Source organism: Triturus cristatus, chromosome 4_1 (assembly GCF_964204655.1).
Source record: "Triturus cristatus chromosome 4_1, aTriCri1.1, whole genome shotgun sequence".
Taxonomy (NCBI): Eukaryota; Metazoa; Chordata; class Amphibia; order Caudata; family Salamandridae; genus Triturus; species Triturus cristatus.
In genome coordinates, this window is record NC_140585.1 from 856,889,411 (window position 1) to 856,915,556 (window position 26,146).

A 26,146-nucleotide genomic window follows, 5' to 3' on the forward strand; every position below is an offset into this window, starting at 1 on the left:
ATAGCGATTCCTAAACATTCCTTAATTGCGACTCGCAAACTGCAAGTCGCAATTAAGGAATGGATTCTTATTCATTCCTATGGGCCTACAGGCCCATAGGAATGAATGGGAAATTTCATGAGCAATTTGCAAGTCCCAATAGGTGCTCGCAAATTGCGCATGCAATTTCAAGGGTGCAAGGGTGTCAAAAGGACACCCTGTTGCAACCCTGAAATAGCGATTTTCACCCATGTTGCGCACTCACGTGCCCCAAGGGCATGTGTGTGTGTAACCTGAAACTTTGAAAAATGCACTTTAGAGCATTTTTCAAAGTTTTTCGCTAAATACCATCAGGGTTATATTTTCGGTATCTAGCGGACCCTAATAGCAAAATCGCTATTTTAAATGCAATCTTGCATTGCATTTAAGGCATCGCAATTTGCGATTCCTTACATGCAATCGCAAATTGCGATTTTTGCATTTGGGATGATGCATCCCAAATGCAAAAATTGCGGTCGCAAAGGGGCAGATTCGCAGTTCCCAATGATACATGTGCCCCATGATGCAGTTAGGAACACTGAAACGTCTCAGGAGGATGGCAAAGACTTGGCACAGAGCCAAGCACAAATATCTATAAGTAGAAACCAGTAGAAGATCCAATTGCTAGAAGTAAAAACCAGGGACAAAAACAGTAGAAAGGAACAAAGAAAGTTATGAAAAATAAGGGAATTAATGTGTTGCAAGGTATCTATGACTTGGAAATGTCTCACTATATATGATTCAAACTGACACCACAGGAAAAGACTCTACTTCATCTTGAATCAGAAACCTAAGGTAGCATCCTTTGGACAGGCCACCATATTGGAAAGGTTTATTTATAAAGCATGTCTACGGTCCTTCCCTGAACCTCATGGATAATTTGACATTGTTTGTCCAGCGCTGAATTCTGCAGTCTACTACCGAGCTTTATACCTGCTGCTCCGGGCAGCTCTCTGACTACCACTCTTTATGCCAAATTTATGAAAGGGTTTGCTGGCATCACTAAATGTTTTAGACCACTTCTAAAATTGAATAAAGCATGTGTGGAGTCATGACTGTCAGTGTGCTTTCCTCAAGATAAAAACAAATTCAGAAGTTCCAGCGCTACAGTCCCTTGTTGAAGGGCATATGAGGTGTGTTATGATTAATGCAAGCACATATGGTCATGGTGTGGTTTTGAGTCCTTTTGAATGGCAGGGTGGATTTTCAGCAAGGTTTCCATCAAGAATGTTGAAGCCCGCTGAGCACAAGTATTAGGTTACTGGAAGAGAAATGGTGGCCTGTGTATGTAGTCTCAAAAAATAGAAAGCTTATCTTGAAAACTGCCCTTAGTTGACATACTCTCTGGTATACAATTAAATAGAGACTGCAAGCGTGTGGAGGCTTTCTACGAGTACGAAGGTACTTGAGCTCAACATTGAGGCTCTTGGTGGTCGCAATGTTAGATCTGATTACTTGCCAGGCAGCCTTGAGATAGTGATGGAAAAGAAACAAAGTACGATTTGGAGGACTGTGTTATTTCTGAAATGAGTGTGCATTCTGAAGTGTGCAGAGATGAAAAGGAGTGAAAGAGAAATGGAAACGATGGAGACCATCCAAGGGACCTTAGAATTTCTGTTTCAGGGGCAATCCAGTGAGAACATTTGGAAGCAGGAGGTTCAAGTTCAACTGTTTTGAAAAGTCTCTGAGGAATTGTTGGAAGAGGTGGTTTGTTCCTGACTGGCTCGCAAATTTTTTATACAGTTTCGCTACAAGACTTTACCAACTAGAGTGTTTTGCAGCAAATGGAGCCAAAATGTTTCCTCGGATACTCTTTGGCCAAATTGTAAAGCCAGTGCGGAATCTATAGTCCACTTGCTATTCTTTTGCCCCTACTATAAAAACTTGAGGGGCAAGTGGATTATTCCATTGTGCAGACTGGTTGGTCCAGGCCACTATCTTGATGTGTTGAGAATCCTCTCTACTGATACTAGCAGTACAACCGTATTTTGCTTGGCCAAATATTGGCACGTACTTTGGATCATGCACGCCAAATGCATTGTATAAATTGCTTTTATACTTTTATTGTATATGTTGTATTTTATGATTGATATGTTTTTATTCTATTGTTCCTGTGAGGTGTTTTGTGCTTTTTAAGATTTATATGATCGATAATAAAGCCATATGATGATGATGATGGATAAGTGGTTTCCTTCTGTTTGTCTGCACAAAGGAATTGCGGCTGTAGTACATGATAGCATATGGGAGTGACTTTTACGAAAAGAATACAAGAGGAGTATCAGTGGCCACGTTTAAAGACAATGTTAGAAGAAAGTACAAAACGCGTGTTTATTCTGTGACCAGTGACAAATGTGGTTATTCAACTACATTTCAGGTTTCCAGACTTGTATCCATCCAGAGAGTGGCAGAAAGTGGATAGGATTTTTTGGGTTTCTTTCACATGTTACCAAAGCGCACGTGTATTATTCTGCTGTTGATTGACCATCTGTTACATTGAGCGGAAGTCATATTTGTGGGTGAACCCACAACTGGTAAGGTAGTTACATGTTACAAGATATCTATATTAAAGAAGTTGTTTCTGAAACAATTTTTACAGATAATGGAGTTTAGTTAATTTCACGTCATGCGGTTTTTTCATTGTGTGGTATTACACATTTGAGTACATAATTGAATCGACCACAAAGCACAGGCATGGTGAAAAGAAAGGATAGAGCGGTTAGTAGACTGTGTGACATGTGTGAAGCTCTGTAAAACTTTTATGGGCATATAGGACAAACCCACATGGTGCTGTGGTCATAATGCCATATGAAATGATGAGGGGAAGGAAGGTTGCTTCGTTGTTGACTACATTTTGGATAGTGCAAAAGGAGAACAGGTCTGTGGGCAGGTTTTTGGGAAAGGCCATGAGCAATGATCATAGTTAATTGAGTAGATTGTGTGCACGCCATGTGGTTGAATAGAAAGGTTGTTTTTGACATGTTGGTGATTGCACCCAGATCAAGGAACATCTGTTGTTAATGGTTTTTTAATGTTTTTGATTTCCTTTACCAACAGTAATTGTTTTTAGGTCTGGTGCCAAGACCTTTTGATTTTTCTAAAATGATATGTCTAACATAAATGTTTTCACTCTTTTACTCCATTGGTCTGTTGTGTCATTCACATTTTGGTTTTACCCACTACAGCATACAGCATGGGGCATTGTGTCAGCCTTCTGCTGGCTGACTGCACTTTGCTGTTTCAAAAGGAGCACATTTGCGCAGTTTCAACTATGTAGAGAGATGAAAATACATTTGAGACTCTCAGCTAAATGATGGAGAGACCATACACTAAGGCTAGACTAAGACGAGGGCCATCATAAAGAGTTTAGAAAATGTGTTACTCTGCCATATTTAGTTGTCTTAGAGGTCAACTTGACTGCAGAGTGAAGGGTGGCTTTAAGTGGAACAAGCCCAGACTTGGACAGTCCTTGTAGTTTATTTCCTTGGCATAGTAGTAATGGAATATGAATAACAGGTTTATGCTGTGGTATGATGTGAGAAAGTGCCCACTTTCTTGCATAGTATGCCCCCACCTTTTGCTGAACTGCTGATGTTCTTTGAATGAGTGTGCCCTGGGTTCCTGCTAATCAGGTACCAAGGGCCTATGTTCCTTCCCTAAAATTGCATTGAAGCCTAAACCAAATTGGCATCTCTGGCCACATGTCAGCCGCTGGTAAATGGTACCACAGGTACCAAGGGCACTGTGACCAGAGAAGGCCTCTAATGGCTGCAGCATTTATTGTGCCACCCTTAGAGGCCTTGTACCATGACACACACACACTGCCTTTGCAGGCTGCGTGTCTTGGTGCAGAACAAAGTAAAGAGTCGACATGGCACACATCTCTGAGTGCCATGCCCACAAACCACTGCTCTTGCATAGATCAGTCACCCCTCTGGCAGGGTGCACTATACCAGTGGTGAGGGTACAGGTGCATGAGCCCTCTACCCCTACAGTGCCCAAGTCCATTCTTGGGCATTGTAAGTGCAGTGCTGCCATTAAGAGTATATGGTGCTGGGAGTTTGTCATTACGAACTCCACAACACCATAATGGCTACACTGAAGACTGGGAAGTTTGGTATCAAACTTCTCAGCACATTAAACCCACACTGATGCCAGTGTGGGATTTAATGTAAAATGCACAACAGAGGGCATCTTAGAGATGCCCCCTGAAACTCGACCAACTTCTAGTGACCTGACTGTGTGGATGCTTAGGCTGCCACCAAAAGACATGTTTCTGGACCCCTGGGTCGAGAGCCTGCTGCTCTCGGGGGCCTGAAACAATACACATCCTGGGAAAAGGTGCCAAGCCTCCTCGCCCAGGATGGGCAGGGTTCACGAAGGGGAAGCTCCAAAGGCATGCCGCCTTTGTGAGCTTCCCCAGACCATTTGCTGCTTTCAGCAACTGGTCCCCACTGGTTCTACCCCCCACTTTGGGCATGAGAACCGGCAGGAAAAATAAGTGAGAGAAAGAGGTGTGCCCACCTCTGCCAACTCCACCTCTCAGGTGGGGGAAGCGAGGTGAAGCACAACCTCGAGTCCCCGCCATCTAGAGGATGGGGGGACACAGCCAACCAGGGACAGGCACCTGCCCCCTCCCACTGGAGAGTGGCAGAATAGGGGGTGTACCCACCCCAGGGAAGGGACCCATTGGTCCCTGCCCTTTACCTACCTGTAACGCCCCTAAATTTTGTATTTAGGGGGCACCTTGAACCTTGCTTCCTCAGATCCAGAAACCACAAGAAGAAAAGAAGAAGAAGCAACAAACAGCCGTGCAGCCAGCTAACAAGAGGACGACGCCCACTGATTTGGCCCCAGCCCTACAGGCCTGTCTCCCCTCGAACCTGCTCCTGCGAAATCCCATTGTGTCCTGCAGCCAGCAACCTCAAAAACCCCAGAGAACCTGCCTGACTTCACTTCCAAGACTACTTCTCTCGTGACCACCGGACTTTTTCAAACTGCAGCTTCTGGCTCCGGCCGGATACCGCAAACCCAGCCCACTCTGCACCCGCCGAACCCGGCCCGAGCTTGAGTGGAAATACACCACGAGGAGGTCACCATGGCGATCCTGACCCGAGTTCCGGCGACTACTGACCTGCCTCAAGCCTCCAAACGACGCCTGCAGCCAGTAGCGGCTCCTGGAGGGAGTGCTGCGGGTGATGGGGCCGGACGGGGGAGGGGCAGCGTGGGGGGTAGTAAACTCCGGATTAAGGCTGAACGGAGTTCAGTAACTAAATAAATAAATAAAACGAATTACATTGCGCGCGCAGCAATGCCAAACCGGCGATGCAGTGCGTAATGTAATTTGCTTTATTTATTTAGTTATTGAACTCCGTTCAGCCTTAATCCGGAGTTTACTACCCCCCACCCTGCCTCGCCCTGCCCCACTGCCCTGCAGCACTTCCTCCAGGAGCCGCTACTGCCTGCAGCCTCAATCCAGAGGATCCCCTCTACCGCAACCAGAGCGGGTAAGGCTTTCTGACGTCCCAAGGCACCCCTGCACCCGACGCCCCACGGCCTTGTGTGCCCATACCAATGGTGCCTAACCAACCCAAGACATCCCAACTTACCCCCAGAAGATCCTCATCCCCCAGCCTGCAGTGCTTCTTCTAACCGGAGGTACTCCATTGAAAATAATAGGGTACTCGACCTCAAAACAGCACCCTGCACTCGGCCTCCCTAGTGCTGCTGAGGGTGCACCTTTGGTGCTAATTTGGTTCCCTATTTGCCTAACCTAAACCCTAGGAGCTTTGCTCCCACAACCCAGTGGCCTGCTTGCCAACAACCCCCAACCGGAGACCCCCTATCCTCCATAGGATAACATTGGGCCTCAACACTCTGCACCCGGCCGCCTTAGTGCCGCTGAGGGTGCAACAACAGTGCATCACTGATCCTGGGGGACCCCTGAGTCTAACCCCAGAACCTTAACTCCCACAGTCGATTTCTTACCTGTGAACCGATAACCTGTTTTTCCTCCATATGATAACATTGACAATTGTCGTCCAAAAAGTTTTTAAGCGTGGAGTTTTGAAATCTAAAAATATTCTTTGAAAATCGCACAAATAACCAAAACTTATTTACTTACCTGTTTGCAGGAAATGTCCCAGTGCTGAATCCAGGTATCCAGCACTGAGTTAGAACAGTAACGTAAAAAGTAACTTACCTGTTATTTACTGAAAAAGCCTATTCATTTCAATGTACTGTATTTGCTAAGTGTTGCAAACTACTGCATTCCCTATAAATCAAACAAGTACAATTTCTATTGCCTTTTCAAACTGTTCTATAATCAGCAACTTATTACTACAAAGTATTTTATGCTTACCTGTGCCAGGCTTGCTTGGTTCTAAAATAAAACATAGTATATTTTTTATACAAAAACAATTGGCCTAGAGTTCAGTTCTTGAGTGTGTGAATTCATTTGCTGACTGAGTGTATACATCAAATGCTTAACACTGTCCTCTGATATTGCCTTACTGCTCGACCACCCTACCACAAATAGAGAGAAAGGTTCTATCTAACTTTAACCTCTACCTACCTCTGGGGGCACTTGGACTCTATACACACTATACCTCATTTTGGTGTAGTATATATAGAGCCAGTTTCTTACATTGGTGGATCAGCGATGGGATATACAACTTGCATGTGTTAGACTACTTGGTTACCACCTGATCACACGACAGAACTCTTAAATTGCCTTTAGAATTCAGATGTTTTCAAAATGGCATTTTTTTTACAAAACTACTAAAAGTCTTGTTGGGACCTTGCTTTAGAATTTTAGTAAATAAAAAGTCACTGTAGTCAAGGGTAGAGGGGTTAGAACTTTTTTTGTTAGAATGTCTCAAAATAAGAAACCAGCTATTAGTGAAGATAACCATGATGATATACAGGACATGGTTGAGGAGCTTGTCTTTTCAGGAAGTAAGGTCCTTATGTAAAATTAACAACATAGCAATGAGCCCACATCCAACCAAACAAAGGCTCCAGGAGCTGTTGCCTGAGTATGCAAAGGCCCGCCCTTCTGAAAATGGTGATGACCAATCAGAAGAGGAAGGGGGCGAGGAGGATGGAGACAGGTACCCACCTCCATCACTTCCTAGGGAAGGAAGGGACTCTGTACCCTTACTTCTAAGAGTTAACCTCTGGGGACCTAGAGGCCACACAGGTGGTTCAGGTTCTGGTGAGGACAATGAGGAGAACAGCCTTTTAGCAAGGCTGGCCAAAAGATTGGATCTAGAGTCCAGACTCCTGGCTCTAGAGAAAGAAAGAAAGGAGATGGGTTTAGCCCCCTTCAATGGTGGCAGCAATCAAAATAAGGATAAAGAGCAGTCTTATGATCCTAAAATCCCCAAAGGGATTGTCCCTAAATTTGAGGAGGGTGATGACATCACTAAATGGTTCACAGCCTTTGAGAGGGCTTGTGACATGGGAAAGGTGAAGAAACATCTCTGGGGGGGTACTCGTATGGGAACTGTTCTCTGGTAACTGCAGAGACAGACTCCTGACCCTTTCTGGGCCAGATGCTGGGTCTATGACCTCATGAAGAGAACTCTGAGTGAGGGATTTGCACTCAAAACTGAGGAGTACAGAATTAGAATCAGGGGGGCTCACAAAACCCAAAAACAGTCCTAGATTGATTTTGTAGACTATTCATTAAAGACACTAGAGGGTTGGTTAACTGGACACAATGTGCATGACTTTACTGGACTTTACAATTTGTTTATGAAGGAACATATTTTAAGTAATTGCACAAATGAACAGTTACATCAGCATTTGATAGACCTAGGTCTAATTTCTCCCCAAGAATTGGGAAAGAAGGCAGACCACTGGGTCAAGACCAAAGTGACCAAGACAGCCACTGGGGGTGACCAAATGAAAGTGGTTACAAAACCTCCCCAGGGGAAAGGTGGTGAGAATCCCCAAGATAAATATTCTGAGTCTTCTAAAGGGCCCCAAAAACCTGTACAGGGGGGTGGGTCCCAAAACACTCCCTATACTTCAAAACCATATAGGGGACATAACTTTGATCCTGCAAAGGCCTGGTGTAACAACTGTAAGAAGTTGGGACACTTAACTGGAGACAATGCTTGCCCTAGCAAAAAGGCCCCTAGTCCCACAGCTACAGCTGCTCCTGGTGTAGCAAGTCTCCAGATGGTATCAACAGTGTGCCCAGAGCAAATCAGGTTGCACACGGAAGCAGTTCTAGTTTCAGAGGGGGCAGTTGAGTTTGCCACTGTAGCTGTGTGGCCACCCAACTGAAAGAAATACTTACAATACCGTTGGATTAATGGAACTATGATAAAGGCTCTGAGGGATACAGATGCCATTGTCACTATGGTGAGAGACACACTGGTTTCCCCTGAGCAATATTTGATTAGGCATACTCACCCAATCATCAATGCTGACAGTGTTACCTCTAACCATGCTATGGCTATTGTGACATTAGACTGGGGGGTGGGGTTACTGGCCTGAAACAGGTAGTGGTCTCTCCAACGCTACCAGCCGCATGTCTGCTTGGCAATGACCTGGAAACCTCAGCCTGGGCTGAGGTTGAACTAAAAACCCATGCAGCAATGCTGGGTATCCCTGAATTGGTGTGTGTAAAAACAAGAGCACAGAGCAAAAGGCAGGGTGAAAAAGAAGTGTTGGAGCCTGAAAGAACGTCCCAACCTACCAAGAGAAAAGGTAAGAAGACTGGAGAACCAGCTTCTGTTCAGCAAAAGGATCAGGACCCCTCTCTTCAGGGAGAGGACTTGGACACCCCAGAGGGAACTGAGCCTATGAAGCTTGACCCTTACCAGGTTGAATTTTGGGCCCAGGGGGGCCCTCTATCGAAGAGCTGTGCCAGGGGCAGCAAGACTGTCCCACTCTTGAAAGCCTGAGGCAGCAAGCTGTTTCAGAAGCAAAGGAGGATGTCAGTGGTACCCACGGAGTATATTGGGAAGAGGGATTACTGTACACTGAGGCAAGAGACCCCAATCCTGGAGCCACCAGGAGAGTGGTACTGCCACAGAAGTACAGGGTGTTCCTCCTAACTTTAGCTCATGACATCCTCCTAGCGGGACATGTGAGCCAAACCAAGACTTGGGAAAGGCTAGTTAGCCACTTTTACTGGCCCCAGATGCACCAAAAGGTGAAGGAGTTTGTCAGCTCCTGTGTTAGCTGTCAAGCCAATGGCAAGACAGGTGGCCACCCAAAGGCCCCCCTGATACCACTGGCTGTGGTGGGGGTTCCTTTTGAAAGGGTAGGTGTGGACATAGTGGGTCCAATTGAACCTCCCACAGCCTCAGGGAACAAATTCATTCTAGTGGTAGTGATTCATGCCACTGGGTACCCTGAAGCAATTCAACTTAGGACTACTACAGCTCCTGCCGTAGCCAAGGCCCTCATTGGTGTCTTCACCAGGGTAGGGTTTCCTAAGGAGGTGGTTTCAGACAGAGGTTCTAACTTTACGTCTGCTTACCTATAACACATGTGGAAGGAGTGTGGAGTGCAGTACAAATTTACCACACCATATGACCCACAAACCAATGGCCTTGTTGAGAGATTCAACAAGACATTGAAAGGTATGACTAAGGGGCTCCCTGAGAAACTCAAAAGGAGATGGGATGTCCTCTTACCATGCCTGCTTTTCGCTTACAGAGAAGTGCCACAGAAGGGAATAAGTTTTTCCCCCTTTGAACTTCTGTTTGGCCATCCTGTGAGGGGACCACTCTGTCTTGTAAAAGAGGGTTGGGAGAAGCCTCTCTAAGAACCCAAACAAGATATTGTGGACTATGTGCTTGGCCTAAGGTCCAGAATGGCTGAGTACATGGAAAAGGCATCCAAGAATCTTGAGGCCAGCCAGGAGCTTCAGAAGCACTGGTATGACCAAACAGCTGCACTGGTTGGATTTCAACCTGGGCAACAGGTGTGGGTTTTGGAGCCAGTGGCACCAAGGGCACTCCAGGACAGATGGAGTAGCCCTTACCCTATCCTAGAAAAGAAGATTGAGGTCACCTACTTAGTTGACTTGGGCACAAGCAGGACACCCAAAAGGGTTATCCATGTGCCCCGCCTAAAGCTCTACAATGACTGGACTGACATCACCATGCTGATGGTGACTGATGAAGAACAGGAAGCAGAGAGAGAACCTCTCCCTGACATCGTCTCATACAGCCCAAAAGATGAGTCAGTGGATGGAGTTGTCTTCTCAGACACCCTCTCTGCCCAACAACAGTCTGACTGCAAGCAAGTCTTGCAGCAGTGTGCTAAGCTCTTTTCTTTGTCCCCTGGTCTGACAAACTGGTGTACCCATGATGTGGACACTAGTGACAGTGCACCTGTCAAAAACAAGATCTATCTACAGTCAGACCAAGTCAAGGAAAGCATCAGAGCTGAAGTCAGCAAGATGCTGGAGTTAAGGGTTATTGAACCCTTTGAGAGCCCCTGGGCTAGCCCAGTGGTTCTGGTCCCCAAACCTCACTCACAAGGTGGAAAGAGAGAAATGAGGTTTTGTGTGGATTACAGAGGGCTCAACTCTGTCACCAAGACAGATACTAACCCTATCCCAAGAGCAGATGAATTGATAGATAAGTTGGGTGCAGCCAAATTCTTGAGTACCTTTGACTTAACTGCAGGGTACTGGTAGATTGGCATGGCCCCAGGAGCAAAAGAGAAACAGAATTCTCTACACCTGATGGGCATTATCAGTTCACTGTTATGCCATTTGGTTTAAAGAATGCCCCTGCCACCTTCCAGGGGTTGGTGAATCAAGTCCTTGCTGTGTTGGAGTCCTCTAGCGCAGCTTATCTTGATGATATTGCTGTCTTTAGTTTCACCTGGCAGAATCACCTGTTCCACCTTGGGAAGGTTTTAAAAGCCCTGCAAACTGCAGATCTAACTATCAAGGCATCCAAATGCCAGATAGGCCAGGGCACTGTGGTGTACTTGGGCCACCTTGTTGGTGGAGGCCAGGTACAGCCCTTACAGCCCAAGATCCAGGCCATCCTGGACTGGGCGGCGCCAACCACCCAGACCCAAGTCAGGGCATTCCTTGGCTTGACTGGATACTACAGGAGGTTTGTGAAGGGATATGGGTCCATTGTGACTCCCCTCACAGAACTCACCTCCAAGATAATGCCCAAAAAGGTTAACTGGACAGTTAGTTGCCAAAATACTTTTGACATCCTGAAAGAAGCAAGGTGCTCAGCACCAATTCTGAAGGCTCCAGATTATGCCAAGCAGTTTATAGTGCAGACTGATGCCTCTGAGCTAGGGATAGGAGCGGTCATATCCCAGACCAATGATGAAGGCCATAACCAACCTGTTGCTTTTATAAGCAGAAGGCTTCTCCCTAGGGAGAACTGTTGGAGTGCCATTGAGAGGGACGCCTTTGCTGTGGTTTGGTCCCTGAAGAAGTTGAGGCCATACATGTTTGGTACTCACTTCCTAGCTCAAACTGATCACAGACCTCTCAGATGGCTAATGCAAATGAAAGGGGAAAATCCTAAACTGTTAAGGTGGTCCATTTCCCTACAGGGAATGGACTTTGAAGTGGAACACAGACCTGGGACTGCCCATGCTAATGCAGATGGACTTCCAGGGAATGGACTTTGAAGTGGAACACAGACCTGGGACTGCCCATGCTAATGCAGATGGACTTTCCAGGTTCTTCCACTTAGACAATGAAGACTCTCTAGGGCAAGGTTAGTCATCTGAACACTGTTAGCCCTTAATCCGGAGTTTACAACCCCTCACCCTGCCCCTCCTCTGCCCCGCACCACCGCCCCGCAGCACTCCCTCCAGGAGCCGCTACTGCCTGCAGCCTCAATCCAGAGGATCCCCTCCAACGCGACCAGTAAGACTTTCCGATGTCCCAAAGCACCCCTGCACCCGACGCCCCACGGCCTTGTGCGCCCAAACCAACGGTGCCTAACCAACCCAAGACATTACAACTTACCCCTTTCGAAGTGGTGGTTGCACCCAGAAGATCCTCCTCCCAGAGCCTGCAGTGTTTCTTCTAACCGGAAGTACTCCAATGAAAACAACAGGGCACCCGACCTCAAAATAGCACCCTGCACCCGGCCTCCCTAGTGCAGCTGAGGGTGCACCATTGGTGCTAATTTGGTTCCCTGTTTGCCCTGACCTAAACCCTAGGAGCTTTGCTCCCACAACCCAGTGGCCTGCTTGCCAGCAGCCACCAACCGGAGACCCCCTATCCTCCATAGGATAAAATTGGGCCTCAACACTCTGCACCCGGCCGCCCTAGTGCCGCTGAGGCTGCAACAACAGTGCATCACTGACCCTGGGGGACCCCTGAGTCTAACCCAAGTACCTTAACTCCCACAGTTGATTACTTACCTGTGAACCGATAACCTGTTTTTCCTCCATAGGATAATATTGACAATTTTCGCCCAAAAAGGTTCTAAGTGTGGAGTTTTGAAATCTGAAAAATATTCTTTAAAATCGCACAAATAACCAAAACGTATTTACTTACCTGTTTGCAGGAAATGTGCCAGTGTTGAATCCAGGTATCCAGCACTGAGTTAGAAAAGTAACGTAAAAAGTAACTTACCTGTTATTTACTGAAAAAGCCTATTCATTTCAATGTACTGTATTTGCTAAGTGTTGCAACCTACTGCAATATCTATTGCATTTTCAAACTGTTCTACAATCAGCAACTTATTACTACAAAGTATTTTATGCTTACCTGTGCCAGGCTTGCTTGGTTCTAAAATAAAACGACAGTATATTTTTTATGAAAAAACAATTGGCCTAGAGTTCAGTTCTTGAGTGTGTGAATTAATTTGCTGACTGAGTGTGTACATCAAATGCTTAATACTGTCCTCTGATATTGCCTTACCGCTCGACCACTCTACCACAAATAGAGAGTAAGGTTCTATCTAACTTTAACCTCTGCCTACGTCTGGGGTCACTTGGACTCTATACACACTATACCTCATTTTGGTGTAGTATACATAGAGCCAGTTTCTTACACATGATGTATGGACCAGCCGGTAAAACGGGCCACTCCTTTCACAAATTTGAAAATGCAATCTCTTGGGAATTCCCAAGTAGGTTCTTTAACTGTTTTTGGCATTTCGGTTGATTTAGCGCCTTAGACAGAACTTCAGATATTCTGTTGTTCATTGGTAGTAATCCTAAAAGTCATGACAGACAAACTTAGAGAATTCAAGCATTAGCTTTCTTCATCTGATCAGTTTCCACTTAGGTAAATAGCTTTCTAATGGCAGTTCCCTACTTAAAGGCATTATCTTTAAGGCCCTTACATTCTTAAAAGCCCCAGGGACAGGTTCACAAAGCTTATCCTATAGGAATAAATCATGTTTATACCTACAATATCTGTGATTCGCAAAGCAAATAGTGGTTCAATATATGCATAAAAATTCGTTTTCACATGCATAATATATGCAACAAGCGCATATATTAGATCCATGCAAATTAGCTATATACATACAAAGTAGTAATTCATAAAGGAATGTGAGTGCTCTTTCACCACATATCATATCTGAGGGTTTATTTAATCAAAAGTACAGTAAATTACACCAATCCAAGTAATACTTACATGACATGCATAAAAGATGGGGAAGGGGGTCATATGTGAAAAAACGTTTGCATTAAATGGCAGAATACTTTACCAGCTATACAATAACAACTATTACATTTGTATTAAGTAATGCATAACTTTCCCAATTTTGGAAATGTGTGTTAGAGGCATCAGTCACCAATGTATGAAAATACCCCACAGTTGTGCACATAGATTTCAAAATGTGGAATTTGTCATGCACAAGCCTAAAGCTAAATGCTTGCCGAGGGTTGTTGGAACACGGAAGAGTTTCGATATTTCCATTTGCTAAGAGTCTGGCAGTAATGGTGTCCTAGAAAACATGGTGGTTAGAAGGCAGCTATCAATGTGGTTCCTTCCAAAATATTGTCATTGACTATGAGTTGCAATGAACGTTTACTTGCTCCAAGATGGCATTAAGTGAACTGGTGTTCCATTTTCCAGTCACCATAGGCAGAGTGGTCGTTAAGGAGACTTTCCCTATCAGTCAGCGACTGGGAAAGTGCATCATTGGTGGGTTATATCCCACTTGCTGACTTAGGGGCTCATTATGATGGTGGAAGGACCGTCACCACCGGGCCGGCGGTGAATTCCACCGGCCCTGCTGACAGCGATTCACCACCTCCATATTACGATGGCGGTGCGATTCAGACCGCAGCGGAGGCAAAGCCCATCCGCCACCGAACCGCTACAGGCAATCGTTACGATTTCCCGGCGGAGCGGCCTGCATCCACAAAATGGTGGCGGTGCCTAGCAAGCACCGTCCGCCAAATTATGATGAGGTCTCCAGCCAGCCTTTCCGTGGCGGTGCAACCGCCGTTGAAAGGCAGGCGGAGTTTGGTATTGGGGGCTAACTGCGGGTCCCTTTTGTGTTGGGGGAGGTGAGGGTGCACTGGTGGGGTACCCATGGTACCTCCCAACAATTCACTGCACCAAGTGGCAGGAACATTGTAGTGCCTGCCATGTAGTGCAGTGAAATGCACAACATGGTCATTTTGACATCACGGCGGTGCTGCTGTCAGCAGCAACCGCCACAATGTTAAGAGTGTGGAACAAGACCGCCGCGGTGGCGTCGGATGTATGTCGTTACAACGCACACTTTTACAACGCATGCACTTACAACGCATTTTTTACAACGCATAATCCATTACAACGCATGACATTACAACGCATGACACTACAACGCATTTTTAAAAACTACCTTTACAACGCATTTCCATTACAACGCATACTACCTTTACAACGCATACCATTACAACGCATAATATTAAATTGCATTTAAGGTAAGTATTAGATAGTATAGGGGTAAAAGTTACTTTTCTAACTCCAGGGGGTGCAACACTAGGGTAAGTGTTGGATAGTATAGGGGTAAAAATTACTATTCTAACTCCAGGGGGTGCAACAGTAGGGTAAGTGTTGGATAGTATAGGGGTTAAAATTACTATTCTAACTCCAGGGGGTGCAACAGTAGGGTAAGTGTTGGATAGTATAGGGGTAAAAATTACTATTCTAACTCCAGGGGGTGCAACAGTAGGGTAAGTGTTGGATAGTATAGGGGTAAAAATTACTATTCGAACTCCAGGGGGTGCAACAGTAGGGTAAGTGTTGGATAGTATAGGGGTAAAAATTACTATTCTAACTCCAGGGGGTGCAACAGTAGGGTAAGTGTTGGATAGTATAGGGGTAAAAATTACTATTCTAACTCCAGGGGGTGCAACAGTAGGGTAAGTGTTGGATAGTATAGGGGTAAAAATTACTATTCTAACTCCAGGGGGTGCAACAGTAGGGTAAGTGTTGGATAGTGTAGTGTAATATTATGCGTTGTAATGGTATGCGTTGTAATGGTAGTATGCGTTGTAATGGAATGCGTTGTAAAGGTAGTTTTTAAAAATGCGTTGTAGTGTCATGCGTTGTAATGTCATGCGTTGTAATGGATTATGCGTTGTAAAAAATGCGTTGTAAAGGTAGTGCGTTGTAAAAGTTGCGTTGTAAAGGTTGTTCCCCGGTGGCGTCCCATCATAATAGGGTATGCGGGACCGCCGTATGCATGGCGGATGGTCCTGATTTACACCACCATGGCAGACAGAGCCAGTCTGTTCGCCATCGTAATGAGCCCCTTAGCTTGCTTCCCTCCACCTTCATGTTTATTTTGTTCTCCCCTTCCTCCTTGAGTCTGTCATGTCTCTGCCTCCATCTTCCCTCAAGTCCTTGGAGAGCCCCAGCTGCAACTTTCTGACTTACATCTACAAGTTGTTGACTGGTCTTTCTCATCCGGGCCCATCGCCTGGAATCATCCCAAGGTTTATTTTATTTATTTACGATGGTGAGTAAAAGTAAGCATACCATCAATTGCTTGTGTGAGTACATTTTCAAGTCAGTAATGTATAGCTTGTTTCTTACATCTTCCAGTGGTACGACTAATATTCTGGGGTGTCAGTTAGTCCAGTGACCAGGCTGTGGACCAGAGGTTATTGGCAAGAAACTAAGGGCCAGATTCATCAACGCATTGAATTGCCCTTGCGACATGCGGGATGTCACAAGGGCAACGCAATCCCTAAGTCAGATTTACCAAGCAACACAAGGCCACCTTGCGCTGCCCTGAGTTGCTTGGCAAATCTGGAGTAACTCAAGCAGCGCGAGTTGCTGCTTAGCGTTACTCTGCTCTAGGGAGGCGTTTCATGGTGGAAATGTGGGTGTTCCCACACATCCACCCATGGTTTTTGGTGCATTCCCAGATTTACCAGCCAAGACAGGTAAACCTGAGAATGCATCCAAATGCTATGCCTTCCCAGGGGAGGCACAAGGAGGAGAATTATCTTTATTTCTCCTCGTTGTTTCCCCTAAGTGTGCCTCATCCTGCAGTACACTTAGAAAGAGGAAAATGCTTCTGTAGGAAAGTGTGCCTTCCTGCACAAAAACAATCCTGCCTACAACGCAGGCATGCCTGCACCACATGTCAAGAGTGCCTGCATTTGTGCCAGGGCAATGACAGGACATTCGTGCCCTCTCCCTTTCACGCAGTGCAGCATCGCGCCACACTGCCTGGGTCTTGCTGCATTGTGTTGCGTGAACGTATGATACATCTGGCCCCAAGTGTTTCCCCTAAAATCTGCAGTGAGTTATTTTATAACATAATATAACTGGTAATCATAAAGCACATGTTCACCCAAGGGTATCTTGGCGCAGAATAACAGATATTTATTGTCACCCAACTCAATATACTAATTTTTTTACCTCAGAAGTATCAAGGCTGCCTGGACCTGCCAGGATTTGAACCTGTGACTGGTTCAAGTTCCAAGACGGTGTCCCTTACGGTTTCAGTTAATGTACGATTTAAATTGGTACAATATAACTTTGTACACATGACCTACCTCTCCCCTCGGAGATTACATGCTATTTACCATGCCAGGGAACCGAAGTGTGCTAGATGTGGTAGTACTGAGGCAGATTTCATACACGTAGTGTGGCACTGCTCAGTTATTGTGACTTACTGGGAGGAGATACTGGCCCAAATCAAACATGTAACGGGCTGGGAGGTCCAGCACGATTAAACAACATCTGTTAGACCTGCTTCCAGGTAGAGCTAAGAAGAAGCCGAGTAGGCGATTCACTGTACCGGGCCTTATAGTGGCTACGAGGCGTATCGCAATTAGTTGGCTAAAGGCTTGCTTAGGGACTGAGGAGAAAGTCCTACTGGAGTGGGCTGGAGCGGAAGAGGCGCACGTCGAGATGAGAGAGTGGTGGATAATTTGCTTTCCTGAGGAGATTTGATGCAAAGCACTGACGGGACCTCCGGAGGAGATTCTATCTGGATGACTGCACTGTAACCTGTGCCATGTGGGTCAGGACTCAGACAATGGTAGAGCCTGGGTCAGGACTCAGACAATGGTAGAGCCTGAGAGTAGGAAGAGTCGGGCATGGCTGTGACTATAGCCATTGAAATTGTGTTACATTCTGGATAGTCGGCAGTTGCACTAGGATGTTCTCCTTCATATATTGGCCAGTTATTGACGTGGAAGCTTGGAGGGTGGGTGCTGGTGGGGAAGTTCAACTTTTGAGTTGGTAAATTGCCTATTATGCTATTGGTATGTACTAGTTGCTGCTTCACGCAAATGCCTGGTGTATTGTACTGTGCTACAAATTATGAGGTTGACCTCGAAGCCTGAGGTTTTGTATTTGTAATGATATTTTGAAGTGCTGTACATACACTCATACTTGTGGAATGCTAATAAAAGCATTAAAAATAGGAACAGACAGTGGTCCCACAAACCTTTTGTTTTTGAAGCACATCCAGCTTTCCTTTAAGGAAAACGGGCTTCATTTAAAAAATGCTTAATTTAAAAGCAATCAAAGAAATGGTGACCTGGTGACACCAGTAGGCCATCATCTTTGTGATGGCTATCATTCCTAATAGGTCGCATAATGCAACCTAACTCGTTAACATTGATGGGTAGCCCCAGACCTTTGGTCGTGTGCACCACTCTTTCGCTCCCACCCAGCTCCATACTGACTGGGACTGCGTTTGAGTCCCCACAGCTGCCAGTTTGGTCCCGCTGCCAGGAGGTCTGCCTGGCTGGGCTTCAGACTCTTTCACCTGTGGGCATTTAATTTATTTAATAAAATCCCTGCTCAGTGGGTTTTATTTTACTGTGGTTCGATTCTGTTTTACTGTTGTTTTATTGTTTAACTGGGCTATTATTGTTTTCTGAGCTTAATTTTGTTTAATCTTGCTTGCTTGCTCCACTGCCGGTATCCACCGTTCCTTTCCCACCCCCTTTCTGTTCCCACTTCCTGCCTCCCTGACAGCCACTCCCACCCCCCAGGGCTACTTATGGTGGATGCTGCATGGCCGCACAGTGGATGCGGCTACTGGGGCACCGAAGGTGCGCCAAAGGCAAGCCCATCGGCGCCCATCTACACTTGTACCGTGCGCAGCGCCCGGACCCCTAGCCCTCCGCCAAGCGCCGATATACTACCAAGGAGCTCCTGGACAAGAAACCCGGACATTAAACACCAGCTGCTTCACTTCCTCGCCACAATCTACCAAAGGACCCTTCACCTGCCACATCTTCTGCATCTTCTGCATTACAGCCCCGATGAATCCCGCACCACTTCCCCTCAAAAGACAATGAACAGCCTGGAACCGCTCCAATGCATCCTGATCAAAGCCCGCTCCCTGTGCAAACACTCCACAGAAATCTGAGACACCATCACCACCCTTTCCTTGGACATCGCCTTCATCACCAAAACGTGACTTAAAACCCGACATTGCCACCGCCACTCCCGACAGCTACAAGATGATACACCGAGACCGCACAAACAATCACGGCGGGAGCATCGTCATCCTCTTCAAGGAAACCAACCGATGCACAGTCACCTACGACAACCCAACGCCTCTTCTGAAACACCTCAACTTCTGACTACAACTGATGCTAAAACCACAATAAGAGGCACCCTCGCTACAGGCTCCCGGGACACCAACCACCCTTCTGCGACGCCATCTCTAACTTCATCACCTCCCTTGCCATCGATTCCCTCCACTATGTTTGGCAATCTCAATTTCCACCCCGATGACCTCAACAAAGCCAACTCTACTGTCCTCCTGGAAAACCTCAACAATATCGGCCTCAACCAACTGGTTACCAAACCCCTGCACAAAGCCGGACACATACTCTACGCCATCTTCGCTTCCAGCAACAGAATCAAATTCACCCATGTCACAGAACTCACCTGGACTGACCAAGGCGTTGTTCACTACACCATCTTGAATGTCCAGCCCCCCACCACCAAGCAACACAGCACCCTCACCACAGCTGTGGCAAGGTAACCAAGACCATATGGACACAAGCCCTCTGAGCCACACAACCCGAAACTTCAGCAGACCTTGACAAGGCTGGTGCAGCGCCAAGGTCCCCTCGGACAGAGCCGCCCACAAAGCAGCCATCAAGAAATACCACCTGCACATAAAGGAAGTCAAGAGAGCAGCCATCATCGCCTGCATCGACACGGCAGCCAACCACATGAAGTAACTCTTCAAAATCATCAGAGAAAACTCCAACCCGACAGCCACAGAGAACAGCATCCACCCCTCCCAAGAACTCTGCAACTCTCTCTCAGATTCCTTCCACAGCAAGATTGCAACCATCTACAATAACTTCGACACCCAACCCCCCACTCTCAGCCTCGACAACCTCAACCAACCAGCGAACATCAGCCGAACGATAACCAACTGGTCTCCGCTCACCACCCAGATCACCACAGCCATCATGTCGTCGATTCATTCCAGGGTGCCCAACGACCCCTGACCCCACCAACTCTTCAACCTTGGAGCAAACCCATTCGGCACGGACCTCACCAACATCCTCAACACCTCCATCTCCACATCAACCTTCCCAAACCTATGGAAACATGCAGCGGTTTGACCTCTCCTAAAGGAGCCCTCTTCCAACTCCAGTGACCTCAAAATTTACTCACCGATCTCCCTGCTCCGATACCCAGCGAAAGTATTCGAGAAAGCCACCAATCAACAGCTCACTGAACACCTGGATTAAAACCACCAACTCGACACCTCACAATCAGGATTCCGTGCCAACCACAGTACTGAGACAGCACTGATCGCTGCCTCAGACAGCATCAGAACTTTCCTCCATAGTGGAGAAACGTGACCCTGATACTCCTTGACCTTTCTGCTGCCTTCAACACCGTCTCCGGACACACCCTCAGACAGACTCTACAACATCAGCATACAGCAGAACACCTAAAGTGGGTTGCTTCTTTCCTTTCAGGACACACCCAGAGCATCTGACTGCCCCCCTTCACCTCCGCACCGAAGAACATCATTTGCGGCATACCCCAAGTATCATCCCTCAGCCCCACCCTGTTCAACATCTACATGACCCCCTTGCAGACATCATCAGATCCAACAGACTCAACATAATATCCTACGCTGACAACACTCAACTAATCCTCTCACTCACCATGGACCCCTGCAACACCACAACCAACTTCTGCAATTACATGACCAAAATGTAAAAACGGATAACAGACAGCTGCCTCAAACTAAACTAAACTTTGACTAAACAGAAGTACTGATCTTCGGAAAAAACACCTCCGTATGGGACCACAGTTGGTGGCCAGCAGAACTCAGACCAACAGACCATGCACACAACCTCGGCGCCATCCTTGGCAGCCAAGTTACCATGTAACGACAAGTCAATGCAGTTGCCTCCTCCTGAATCCACACCCTCCACATGCTCAGCAGACTCTTCAGATGGATCCCCATGGACACCAGAAAGACCCTCGTTACCACCCGCCTCAACTATGGCAACTCTCTCTACACCGGAATCTCCACCCAGCTCCTCAAAAGACTTCAGACCATACAGAACAATGCAGTCTGACTCATCCTGGACCTCCCCAAATGGACTTGCATCACCCCTCACCTCAGAAACCTCCACTGGCTCCCCGTTCTGAGGAGATGCCGGTTCAAAATCCTCATGCTTGCAAACAGAGCTCTCCAAGATTAAGGACCATCCTACATCAACCATCGACTGAACTTTCATTTGCTTCGCCTCCCTCCCCCTTGCACACACCCCTCACATCTGTCGCAGCCAGGGAGCACTCCTTCTCTTTCATCACCTCCAAGACCAGGAACAACCTGCCCCTCCACCTCTGAACAGCACCCTCTATGGTGGACTTCAGAAATAGACACAAGACCAGGCTTTTCGACTGTGAAATGGCACCCTCAACGCCCAGATCCCCTTAGGGGTGACAGTGCTGCGCTATACAAATACTGTTTGACTGCTTTATTTGCGACACACTAGGAAGTTGCTAATTGAAAGTTCTAAGATTACTTACATTAGGAATTGCTATTTCCGATATGCAATTCAGTAAGCATTGCAATTTGGAAATCGCAAGTCCTAATTTTTGTGGACATCTGGCCCTAAATTCTCTGAACGTATGTTTAATGTTCAGACTGGATGAAGAAGTCAAAGCAGTCCTTGACTGGCCAGTCAGAGAAAGAAGTGCAGAAGTGTCTAGATTTTACCAATTTCTTTAGACAATTCATACAGTCATTTGCATGCCTTGTTGTCCAGTTACCCACTTCATGCGACAAATGTGCTATTTAATTGGGGTCCAGAAAAAGAAAAAGCTTTCAAAGAACTGAAATAACCTTTTTTTCTGAACCTCTTCTAACAAACCCCAATTTTAATCTAACCTTCGTAGTGGAAACATAGTGATCTGCACAGCAATCAAGCCATATTTTCTCCAAGAGATCCAACATGTGAACAATTACATTTTGTGGCTTTCTATTCCTGGTAATCATCAGAAAGCAGGAAAGCATTACAGTATATATGATAGGGGGCTTTTGGTCATTAAGGATGCTTTCAGTCACTGGCGTCGCTAACTGGAAATAGCAAATCACGAGGTAAAAGCCTGGACAGACCATAAAATATTTGGGTTGTTGAAGTCCTTGCATTGTGAAGATGATAGACATGCCTGATGGATGCTGTTCTTCTCTGGCTTTCAATCTCACATAAATTGCAATCCCATAATTAACATGGTAAGACTGATGCCTTATCTCAAAAGATGTCCAATCCGATTCCAAAGTCAGCTTCACCGATTCTCCTACTGTACAAGATGTCAGAATAACAGCTGAAAATGTCCTGCAACAATTAAAAATAGTCTACGCAAATATGACCCTTCAGCAGTTGTTACAAGAGGAGCCTTTGATAAGAACTTCTAATCAGTGCTTAATCTTTAGACATGATACATTATGTGTAATTACAACAGCACTGAAACAACATTAAACGTATTGAAGAGATAATTTCTTGCTTCCCATGAGGGCCCAGCTTCGCACCTTAATTCATGATTTTCATATAACTTGTTTACAGGTTTAAAAGACCATATAGAAAATGTATTGAACTCCCTCAACCATTGCCTACCCCCAATAGACCTTGGCTCATTATTTTGATGGATTTCATGGTAGGCCTTCTGAATACTCAATCATCTACCTCATTGTTGGTAGTAACTGATTCTATTACCAGGATGGTTCATTTCAATCCACCACGGGTACTCATAGTACAGCCCGCGGGCCGCCAGCGGCCCGGCAAGCCTTCCTTGGCGGCCCGCGGACCTTGCAGACATCGTACCTGTGCTTGTCAGCAAACACCGTCGAGCTATGGGGGCCGGGCGATTCTTTTAAAGACCATTCACTTGATTGAGGGGTGATGCAGGGGCGCCAAGAAGAGGTGAAATACAACAAAGCCTCATTAACAAGTGAATGGTCTTTAAAGACCTGTGAAGTACTCGGTGCGGCAGTGGCTGTGTGCGCCCGGGAAGCAGCCTCAGCCCAGGGTGACACACGCGCGGGGGAGGGGGGGGGTGAGGTGACAGAGGGTGAGGAGGACAGCAGGGTGTGACAGCAGCGGGTGAGGTGACAGAGGGAGACAGATGGGGACAGAGAGAGGGAGATGGAGGGAGGGAGACAGAGACAGACGGAGGGAGACAGAGAGAGAGGGGGACAGAGAGAGAGGGAACAGAGAGAGGGAGAAACAGAGAGAGGGAGAAACAGAGGGAGGGAGGGAGACAGAGAGAGGGAGGGAGACAGAGAGAGGGAAACAGGGGGATGGACAGAGGGAAACGGGGATGGACAGAGGGAGGGAGAGGGAGGGAGACAGAGGGAGGGAGAGAGAGGGAGGGAGGGGGAGGGAGGGAGGGAGGGAGGGAGATGGAGGGAGGGAGGGAGGGAGATAGAGGGAGGGAAACAGAGAGAGGGAAACAGAGGGGGACGGACAGAGGGAGACTGACTGAGGGAGGGAGACAGACAGAGGGACGGAGGGAGGAGGGAGACAGATAGAGGGAGACGGAGGGAGACAGACAGAGGGAGACAGACAGAGGGAGACAGACAGAGGGAGTGAGACAGACAGAGGGAGGGAGACAAAGGGAGGGAGACCGAGGGAGGGAGACAAAGGGAGGGAAAGGGGGAGACAGAGAGAGGAAGACAGAAAGAGGGAGATAGAGAGGGAGGGAGACAGGGAGGGAGGGAGACAAGCAGAGTGAGTGAGACAGAGGGAGACAGAGACAGAGAGAGGGAGACAGAGGGAGGGAGACAGGGAGAGAGGGAGGGAGACAAAGAGAGAGAAAGAGGGAGACAAGCAGAGTGAGTGAGACTGTGAAGTACTCGGTGCGGCAGTGGCTGTGTGCGCCCGGGAAGCAGCCTCAACCCAGGGTGACACACGCGCGGGGGGGGGTGAGGTGACAGAGGGTGAGGAGGACAGCAGGGTATGACAGCAGCGGGTGAGGTGACAGAGACAGACAGATGGGGACAGAGAGAGGGAGATGGAGGGAGGGAGACAGAGACAGACGGAGGGAGACAGAGAGAGAGGGGGACAGAGAGAGAGGGAACAGAGAGAGGGAGAAACAGAGAGAGGGAGAAACAGAGAGAGGGAGGGAGACAGAGAGAGGGAGGGAGACAGAGAGAGGGAAACAGGGGGATGGACAGAGGGAAACAGGGGGATGGACAGAGGGAGGGAGAGGGAGGGAGACAGAGGGAGGGAGAGAGAGGGAGGGAGGGAGAGGGAGGGAGGGAGGGAGGCAGATGGAGGGAGGGAGGGAGATAGAGGGAGGGAAACAGAGAGAGGGAAACAGAGGGGGACGGACAGAGGGAGACTGACTGAGGGAGGGAGACAGACAGAGGGACGGAGGGAGGAGGGAGACAGATAGAGGGAGACGGAGGGAGACAGACAGAGGGAGACAGACAGAGGGAGACAGACAGAGGGAGTGAGACAGACAGAGGGAGGGAGACAAAAGGAGGGAGACCGAGGGAGGGAGACAGAGGGAGGGAGACAGAGGGAGGGAGAGGGGGAGAAAGAGAGAGGAAGACAGAAAGAGGGAGATAGAGAGGGAGGGAGACAGAGAGGGAGGGAGACAAGCAGAGTGAGTGAGACAGAGGGAGACAGAGACAGAGAGAGGGAGACAGGGAGAGAGGGAGGGAGACAGGGAGAGAGGGAGGGAGACAGAGAGAGAGAAAGAGGGAGACAAGCAGAGTGAGTGAGACAGAGGGAGACAGAGACAGACAGAGGGAGGGAGGGAGACAGAGAGAGGGAGAGAGGGAGAGAGAGAGTGATAGAGAGAGGGAGGGAGACAGAGAGAGAAAGAGAGAGAGATAGAGAGATAAATAGAGAGAGAGATGTGTGTATACTGGGTCTGGTAGCTCAGTGGACGAAGGCGTCCGCTGCAGGGGCCTGTGTTCAACCTCATGGGCATAGTTTTTTTTTTTTCTCTAGCTCCGCCCCCTCACCCTACTTCCCCGCCCCCATCGGCCATAAACCACACTGTAAATTTGGCCCCCGAGAGAAAGTTTGTGAGTACCCAAAGTCTTATCCTCAGCTTTTGCATTCGCTAGACATTTTATACAAAAGATTCTTCAAGTACACAGACTCCCTGAGATCATCATATCTGATGGGGGAGGGGATCACTGTTTACATTCAGGTTACTGATCTACTTTGATAAAGTTACTGGGAATAGCATCACACAAACTCAGCAGTCAGATGGTCAATACAAAAACGTGAATAGGGTCATAAAACAATATCTACAATGCTTCTCAGCACAACATCTCGACGACTGTGTTAATTGGTTTCTTCTAGCTGAAGTTGTATATAATAATTCTCTCCACAAATATTAACTACTGCAATTAGGTGATCCATACCCAGAAGTTGCCGGTGTCTATATCATCAAGTTAAGTCACATCTGCCACAATTCTAGCTCAGAAAATACATGTCATTCAGAAACATGGTCAAAGACACCCATAATATACATCCAGAGTCACATTGTAAACCTGCTCCTAAATAGGCAATAGATGACAATGTATGTTATATACTCGTTTACTACGTTTCCCTGGGATTCCTCCAAAATCTTCACCACTTTTTGGTCCTTTTCGAATTTCAGCCATAGAAATTGCGTGGCAGTAAAATTTACATCAACTGTACTGTACAGTTTAAGATACCTCCCAATTTTCATGTTTCCATTTTGAAATCCTCACCTTTTCACCTCCTCCACCCCCTGTTATTGTGGAGGATACATCTGAATGGGATAAATACTATTCTTGAGTCAAGGAGGCCCAGAGGCCTTCTGGAATGCCTCATTGCTTGGAAAGAGTATGCGGCAGCTGATCGGGCTTGGGAGTTCGCTGGTTTCTGCATGCACCCTGGTTGGTTTGTGATTTTCATCATCCATTCCCTCCCAAGCCCGGAAACATTCTCGAAGGCCGGGGTGTTGTCATTCGTACTTCTAAAGTTAAACATTAACAGCGATTTGTGGGATCAAGAAACCAAACTTGTTTTTCATTTCCATGTACTACAGGGCTGGCAATATTTGTGACTTGAGAAATCATGGCAGTGAGGAGGCTGACGATATTTGTTGTGGTTCTTTTTCTAAACTGGCTGGTGTTTGGTTTCTGGGTCAGCGCATGCAGAGATATTTAAGGCGACTCTCGCTATCTGCCTGTGGCTGGCAGGTAGCGTCAGTGGT

General features: G+C 47.1%; 1 protein-coding gene across 2 annotated transcripts in view; it reads left to right on the plus strand.

The window, feature by feature from the left end:
* The window catches only part of LOC146855664 (uncharacterized), a 212,791-nt gene that overhangs the window by 178,490 nt on the left and 8,155 nt on the right, over positions 1-26,146 (plus strand). The window lies entirely within an intron of this gene.